The following is an 8,550-nucleotide window of genomic DNA, read 5'->3' as shown; positions in this document are numbered from 1 at the left end:
TAAAGTTCTAATCAGGTTTTCTACCTTTTTCTCAATCCAGGCCCTACCACCCGAACAGGTCGTTTGCCGCCCCTACCATTGGCTCTTACTCCCATCGGGAGCGCTGGCCTAAAAAAATACGCTTACACAGTGTCATTGATTAAATACTCTCAACGGGAGCTAAGATTAGTGACACACAAAAACAACCAATCCAAGCCTCGAGAAAATACGCGAGTGCTGCAGTCGATGGTTACATTATCACAAAATAAGGCTCAAACCGGTGCACCGCGTGACGAAGCCAAGCGTCTAATTCCCTCGACTAAGTCGACGGGTCTCGCTTTCGTAAAACTTACATATCGACTTCGCAATAACATTGCAAAAATTCAACGAAGTCGTCGAGAGAGCAGGTTGAACTGATCACTGATACGTCTCAAACGTATCTATAATTTCTTATGTTCCATGCTTGTTTTATGACAATACCTACATGTTTGATTCACACTTTATATCGTTTTGATGCATTTTCCGGAACTAACCTATTGACGAGATGCCGAAGTGCCAGTTCCTGTTTTCTGCTGTTTTTGGTTTCAGAAATCCTAGTAAGGAAATATTCTCGGAATTGGACGAAATCAATGCCCAGCATCTTAGAATTCCACGTAGCTTCCAGAACACCCGAGAGCCAGCAGAGGGGGGCCACAGGGCCACCACACGTCAGGGTGGCGCGGCCAGGGCCTGGGCCGCGCCCCCCTATTGTGTCACCGCCTCGTCAGCCCTCCGACTCCGCCTCTTCGCCTATTTAAAGGTCCCTGACCTAAATCTTCGATACGAAAAAGCCACGGTACGAGAAACCTTCCAGAGCCACCGCCATCGCGAAGCCAAGATCTGGGGGACAGGAGTCTCTGTTCCGGCACGCCGCCGGGACGGGGAAGTGCCCCCGGAAGGCTCCTCCATCGACACCACCGCCATCTTCATCACCGCTGCTGTTTCCCATGAGGAGGGAGTAGTTCTCCATCGAGGCTAAGGGCTGTACCGGTAGCTATGTGGTTAATCTCTCTCCTATGTGCTTCAATACAATGATCTCATGAGCTGCCTTACATGATTGAGATTCATATGAGCTTTGTATCACTATTAGTCTATGTGCTACTCTTGTGATGTTATTAAAGTAGTCTATTCCTCCTTCACGGTGTAATGGTGACAGTGTGTGCATCGTGTTGTTCTTGGCGTAGGTTATGATCATAATCTCTTGTAGGTTATGGAGTTAATTATTACTATGATAGTATTGATGTGATTTATTCCCCCTTCATCGTGTAAAGGTGACAGTGTATATGCTATGTTAGTACTCGGTTTAAATTGCAAAGATCTATTATGCTCTAAAGGTTACTTAAACATGAATATCGAATGTTGTGGAGCTTGTTAACTCCGGCATTGAGGTGCTCTTGTAGCCCTACACAACGAATGGTGTTCATTATCAAACAAGAGTATATGTAGCACAAAGGAAGAGAACTTATTTATTATGTGATCAATGTTGAGAGTGTCCACTAGTGAAAGTATGATCCCTAGGCCTTGTTTGCAAATACTGCAATCATCGCTTGTTTACTGTTTTACTGCATCTTTACTTCCTACAATATTACTACCATCAACTGCACGCCAGCAAGCACTTTTCTGGCGCCGTTACTACTGCTCATATTCATTCATACTACTTGTATTTCACTATCTCTTCGTCGAACTAGTGCACCTATATATCTGAGAAGTGTATTAGGTGTGTTGGGGACATAAGAGACTTCTTGTATCGTGAGTGCAGGGTTGCTTGAGAGGGATATCTTTGACCTCTTCCTCCCTGAGTTCGATAAACCTTGGGTGATCCACTTAAGGGAAACTTGCTGCTGTTCTACAAACCTCTGCTCTTGGAGGCCCAACACTGTCTACAGGAATAGAAGCACACGTAGACATGAAGCAGTTTTCTGGCGCCGTTGCCGGGGAGGAAAGGTAAAAGGCACTCATACTTTGGTCCCAGGTAACTAAGTACTTTTCTGTTGCCGTTGTGTGAGTGTTCGAAGATATTTCCTTTAGATCCTGCAATTGCATCTTTTTGTTTCTTGTTAAACACTAGTAAGGCATAATGGAAAACATCTGTGAGCTTTTTAAACTATTTCCTGAGTCAAGACATGAATGGTTTAATGCGAAAATTAAAAAACCTATGGAACCTTATTTGCATGCTAGTAGCAATGATATTAGTATGAACGCTTTGAACACCATTGTTGCTAATGATATAGAAAATTCTAAGCTTGGGGAGGTCGGTTTTGATGAAAATGATCTCTTTAGCCCTCCGGGTATTGAGGAGAAAGTTTATGTTGATTATGATATGCCTCCCATATATGATGATTATAATGATAGTGGTCTTTTGGTGCCGCCTACTATGGAGGATAAGTTTAATTATGATTACAATATGCCTCCTATATTTAATGATGAGAATAATAATGATAGCTACTTTGTTGAATTTGCTCCCACTACAACTAATAAAATTGATTATGCTTATGTGGAGAGTAATGATACTTTTATGCATGTGAATAAGAATGCTTTATGTGATACTTATATTGTTGAGTTTGTTCATGATGCCTCTGAAAGTTATTATGAGAGAGGAAAATATGGTTGTAGAAATTTTCATGTTACTAAAACACCTCTCTATATGCTGAAATTTTTGAAGTTACACTGGTTTTATCTTCCTATGCTTGTTACTTTGCTCTTCATGAACTTGTTTATTTACAAGATTCCTTTTCATAGGAAGTGGGTTAGACTTAAATATGTTTTGAATTTGCTTTTTGATGCTCTCTTTTGCTTCAACTACTATTTCTTGGGAGTGCATCATCGAAATTACTGAGCCCATCTTAATGGCTATAAAGAAAGCACTTCTTGGGAGATAACCCATGTGTTTATTTTACTACAGCACTTTTATTTTATATTTGAGTCTTGGAAGTTGTTACTACTGTAGCAAACTCTCCTTATCTTTATTTTATTGCATTGTTGTGCCAAGTAAAGTCTTTGATAGCAAGGTTCATACTAGATTTGGATTATTGCGCAGAAACATATTTCTGCCTGTCACGAATTTGGGCAGGGTTCTCTGTAGGTAACTCAGAAAAATCTGCCAATTTACGTGCGTGATCCTCAGATATGTACGCAACTTTCATTCAATTTGAGCATTTTCATCTGAGCAAGTCCAGTGCCTCTAAAAAAAATCATCTTTACGGACTGTTCTGTTTTGACAGATTCTGCCTTTTATTTCGCATTGCCTCTTTTGCTGTGTTGGATGGATTTCTTTGTTCCATTGACTTCCAGTAGCTTTGTGCAATGTCCAGAAGTGTTAAGAATGATTGTGTCACCTCTGAATATATGAATTTTCAATTATGCACTAACCCTCTAATGAGTTTGTTTCGAGTTTGGTGTGGAGGAAGTTTTCAAGGGTCAAGAGAGGAGGATGATATACTATGATCAAGAAGAGTGAAAAGTCTAAGCTTGGGGATGCCCCCGTGGTTCATCCCTGCTTATTTCAAGAAGACCCAAGCGTCTAAGCTTGGGGATGCCCAAGGCATCCCCTTCTTCATCAACAATTTATCAGGTTTCTTCTCTTGAAACTATATTTTTATTCGGTCACATCTTATGTACTTTACTTGGAGCGTTTGTTTGTTTTTGTTTTGTTTGAATAAATTCATGCTTGTGTGGGAGAGAGACACGCTCCGCTCGTTCGTATGAACACATGTGTTCTTAGCTTTTAATGTTCATGGCGAAGGTTGAAACTGCTTCGTTCATTGCTATTTGGTTGGAAACAGAAAATACTGCATGTGGTAAATGGTATAATGTCTTGAATAATGTGATACTTGGCAATTGTTGTGCTCATATAGATCATGTTTAAGCTCTTGCATCATGTACTTTGCACCTATTAATGAAGAACTACATAGAGCTTGTTAAAATTTGGTTTGCATGATTGGTCTCTCTAAGTCTAGATATTTTCTAGTTGAGGTGTTTGAACAACAAGGAGACGATGTAAAGTCTTATAATGCTTACAATATGTTCATATGTGAGTCTTGCTGCACCGTTTTATACTTGAGTTTGCTTCAAACAACCTTGCTAGCCTAGCCTTGTATTGAGAGGAATTCTTCTCGTGCATCCAAATCCTTGAGCCAAAAACTATGCCATTTGTGTCCACCATACCTACCTACTACATGGTATTTCTCTGCCATTCCAAGCAAATACTTCATGTGCTACCTTTAAACAATTCAAAAGCTATTATCTCTTATTTGTGTCAATGTTTTATAGCTCATGAGGAAGTATGTGGTGTTTATCTTTCGATCTTGTCATTTACTTTTGACAGACTTTCACAATGGACTAGTGGCTCATCCGCTTATCCAATAATTTTGCAAAAAGAGCTGGCAATGGGGTTCCCAGCCCCAATTAATTAACTTGCATTAATAATTCTCTTCACATGTTTTGCCCTGATCTATCAGTAAGCAACTTAATTTTGCAAATAGACACTCCTTCATGGTATGTGATTGTTGGAAGGCACCCGAGGATTCGGTTAGCCATGGCTTGAGAAAGCAAAGGTTGGGAGGAGTGTCATCTAAAAAAATAAAAAAATATAAACTAAACTAAAGTACATGTGTAAACAAAAGAGAAGAGGGATGATCTACCTTGCTGGTAGAGATAACGTCCTACATGGGAGCCGCTCTTGAAAGTCTGGTTGATAAGGTAGTTGGAGTACCCGCTACCATTCGTTGACAACAACAAACACCTCTCAAAACTTTACTTTTATGCTCTCTATATGATTTCAAAACTTAAAAAGCTCTAGCACATGATCGATTTAATCCCTGCTTCCCTCTGCGAAGGGCCATTCTTTTACTTTATGTTGAGTCAGTTTACCCACTTCTTTCTATCTTAGAAGCAAACACTTGTGTCAACTGTGTGCATTGATTCTTACATGTTTACCTATTGCACTCGTTATATTGCTTTATGTTGACAACTATCCATGAGATATACATGTTACAAGTTGAAAGCAACTGCTGAAACTTATATCTTCCTTTGTGTTGTTTCAAAGCTTTCTACTAAGAATTTATTGCTTATGAGTTAACTGTTATGCAAGTCTTATTGATGCTTGTCTTGAAAGTACTATTCATGAAAAGTCTTTGCTATATGATTCAGTTGTTTACTCATTGTCTTCATCATTGCTTCGAATCGCTGCATTCATCTCATATGCTTTATAATAATGTTGATCAAGATTATGTTGGTAGCATGTCACTTAAGAAATTATTCTTGTTATCGTTTACCTACTCGAGGGCGAGTAGGAACTAAGCTTGGGGATGCTTGATACGTCTCAAACGTATCTATAATTTCTTATGTTCCATGCTTGTTTTATGACAATACCTACATGTTTTGTTCACACTTTATATCATTTTGATGCATTTTCCGGAACTAACCTATTGACGAGATGCCGAAGTGCCAGTTCCTGTTTTCTGCTGTTTTTGGTTTCAGAAATCCTAGTAAGGAAATATTCTCGGAATTGGACGAAATCAACGCCCAGCATCTTAGAATTCCACGAAGCTTCCAGAACACCCGAGAGCCAGCAGAGGGGGGCCACAGGGCCACCACACGCCAGGGTGGCGCGGCCAGGGCCTGGGCCGCGCCCCCTATTGTGTCACCGCCTCGTCAGCCCTCCGACTCCGCCTCTTCGCCTATTTAAAGGTCCCTGACCTAAATCTTCGATACGAAAAAGCCACGGTACGAGAAACCTTCCAGAGCCGCCGCCATCGCGAAGCCAAGATCTGGGGGACAGGAGTCTCTGTTCTGGCACGCCGCCGGGACGGGGAAGTGCCCCCGGAAGGCTCCTCCATCGACACCACCGCCATCTTCATCACCGCTGCTGTCTCCCATGAGGAGGGAGTAGTTCTCCATCGAGGCTAAGGGCTGTACCGATAGCTATGTGGTTAATCTCTCTCCTATGTGCTTCAATACAATGATCTCATGAGCTGCCTTACATGATTGAGATTCATATGAGCTTTGTATCACTATTAGTCTATGTGCTACTCTTGTGATGTTATTAAAGTAGTCTATTCCTCCTTCACGGTGTAATGGTGACAGTGTGTGCATCGTGTTGTTCTTGGCGTAGGTTATGATCATAATCTCTTGTAGGTTATGGAGTTAATTATTACTATGATAGTATTGATGTGATTTATTCCCCCTTCATAGTGTAAAAGTGACAGTGTGTATGCTATGTTAGTACTCGGTTTAAATTGCAAAGATCTATTATGCTCTAAAAGTTACTTAAACATGAATATCGAATGTTGTGGAGCTTGTTAACTCCGGCATTGAGGTGCTCTTGTAGCCCTACACAACGAATGGTGTTCATTATCAAACAAGAGTATATGTAGCACAAAGGAAGAGAACTTATTTATTATGTGATCAATGTTGAGAGTGTCCACTAGTGAAAGTATGATCCCTAGGCCTTGTTTCTAAATACTGCAATCATCGCTTGTTTACTGTTTTACTGCATCTTTACTTCCTGCAATATTACTACCATCAACTGCACGCCAGCAAGCACTTTTCTGGCGCCGTTACTACTGCTCATATTCATTCATACTACTTGTATTTCACTATCTCTTCGCCGAACTAGTGCACCTATACATCTGACAAGTGTATTAGGTGTGTTGGGGACACAAGAGACTTCTTGTATCGTGATTGCAGGGTTGCTTGAGAGGGATATCTTTGACCTCTTCCTCCCTGAGTTCGATAAACCTTGGGTGATCCAACACTTGTTGGGGACACAAGAGACTTCTTGCTGCTGTTCTACAAACCTCTGCTCTTGGAGGCCCAACACTGTCTACAGGAATAGAAGCACACATAGACATCAATCACTCAGCCGCCCTCGACAATAAAATATCAATCAAACTAACATAGCGTGCAACGCATGCAGTGAATTCGTACAAAACAATCTTATGCAGATACAAGGTTATTACATTTATGACTGGGCTCCCTGGTTCCCCTGGGTCCTCAGATCCCTCTCGAGACATGACTCTATCCTGGAAATAATGGTATATGCAGGACCTCTAGCAATATCATAATATTGGCCTAAATTCCTCTCAGTGTTTGCTACGGCTCTCAAGTCTAAAGATGGATGGCATGCCAGTACTGAAGCAAAGGCAAGTTCAGCACCAGCCAGAAGTTCTTTCCGCACCAACTGTCGAATCCTTTCGGGAGACTTGAATTGGGTGAACATGGCAGATAAAGTTTCGGGTGCTTGGTCCAGAGGAAACAAAGACTTCCAGACCATCGTGAGATGAGTGTGGAACTTATCAAAGTAATAATGCGCCTTCTCCACCCGGTACTCAAACTTCGCCATGATAACAGCCTTCGGATGATGCAGCCATAAATCGTGCTTCGGGTGAGCAACGTCAGTCATCGCCTTGACCTTTTCATGGATCTTCTTGTTCTCCTCAGATTTATCTGAAGCTACGACTGGAAAGGAACGAATATCAGTTAAAAGAACATCCAAGCTACATCAGGAATCAGAAGATGGGCCAATACTTATAGCCCAAACTTTCGGTAACAACATGAAGACCATCGAGAGCGTACTGCTCGATAGCAGTCGCTATCTCCCCCTTTTTCTTTACCAAGGCTGCCATTGCGCGAAGAGAAGTGATGTCTTTATTTAAACAAGACACTTGGTCACGTAAGCGGCGAACAAGGTCTGATTCGTCATTACTCGAAGGATTTGGAAAAAGCTCGGCACAGGAAGAAGATGAAGGAATCTGCAGTACAATCTTTAGTTCAGAACAGCATTAACATAAAAACTCCCATCGGGAGCACTTGGCATATACGTTACATTCAAAAGATTGTTCGAATCGGAAACAGAGTCGAAATAAAACAGGACTAAGTCAAATTGCGATTGGTCTTATTTACAATAAGTCAAGCAAGAGTTCAAGGGATTGCTGATGATGAGCCAGGGGCAGCTTCAGGAATAGGCTTGGTTTGTGCTTCATCTACCAACTTCAGGAGTTGATTGGCACATGTCACTGCCGACCGTTTGAAGGGCTCAAGGTCGACTAAATGGTTGTCATCATCCACAGGCAATGCCTTAGACAACTTCTCTAAATCCGACCCCATCCCATGGCCCATTAGCAGCTGGAAAGTAAGGACCGCCCCATACAAGCGGGAACGGCGTTTCAATACCTCCACAGGCTCGGAAGGATCAACAAGGAAAGCATCCGCCATCTCCCTGAGAGTCTTGTCCTGCTTCATCTTCGGGAAGATCATCGAGAATAGCCTCGACAACGCTCCTTTAGTCTTTTGCAGAAGTCCAAGGACATGGACATTAGACTCAGCGGCAAGCGACAGGGCATCGGCTGTAGAATCCTCCCGAAGCTGATGGCGTCGAGTGACAGTTATATTGGCGGCCTCTGAAAGAAAAGTCAGATCAGCAACTAGTGAGGAAATACCGAGAAAAAAAACTATGTGTCATGAATCTTACCCAATAATTCCTTGACGGATTCTCGGAGGACGCCTTCCTTCTTGTCGGTTGCCATCGCTGCC

This window comes from Lolium perenne, chromosome 1, assembly GCF_019359855.2.
Source record: "Lolium perenne isolate Kyuss_39 chromosome 1, Kyuss_2.0, whole genome shotgun sequence".
Classification (NCBI taxonomy): domain Eukaryota; kingdom Viridiplantae; phylum Streptophyta; class Magnoliopsida; order Poales; family Poaceae; genus Lolium; species Lolium perenne.
This window is presented reverse-complemented; position numbering follows the sequence as displayed.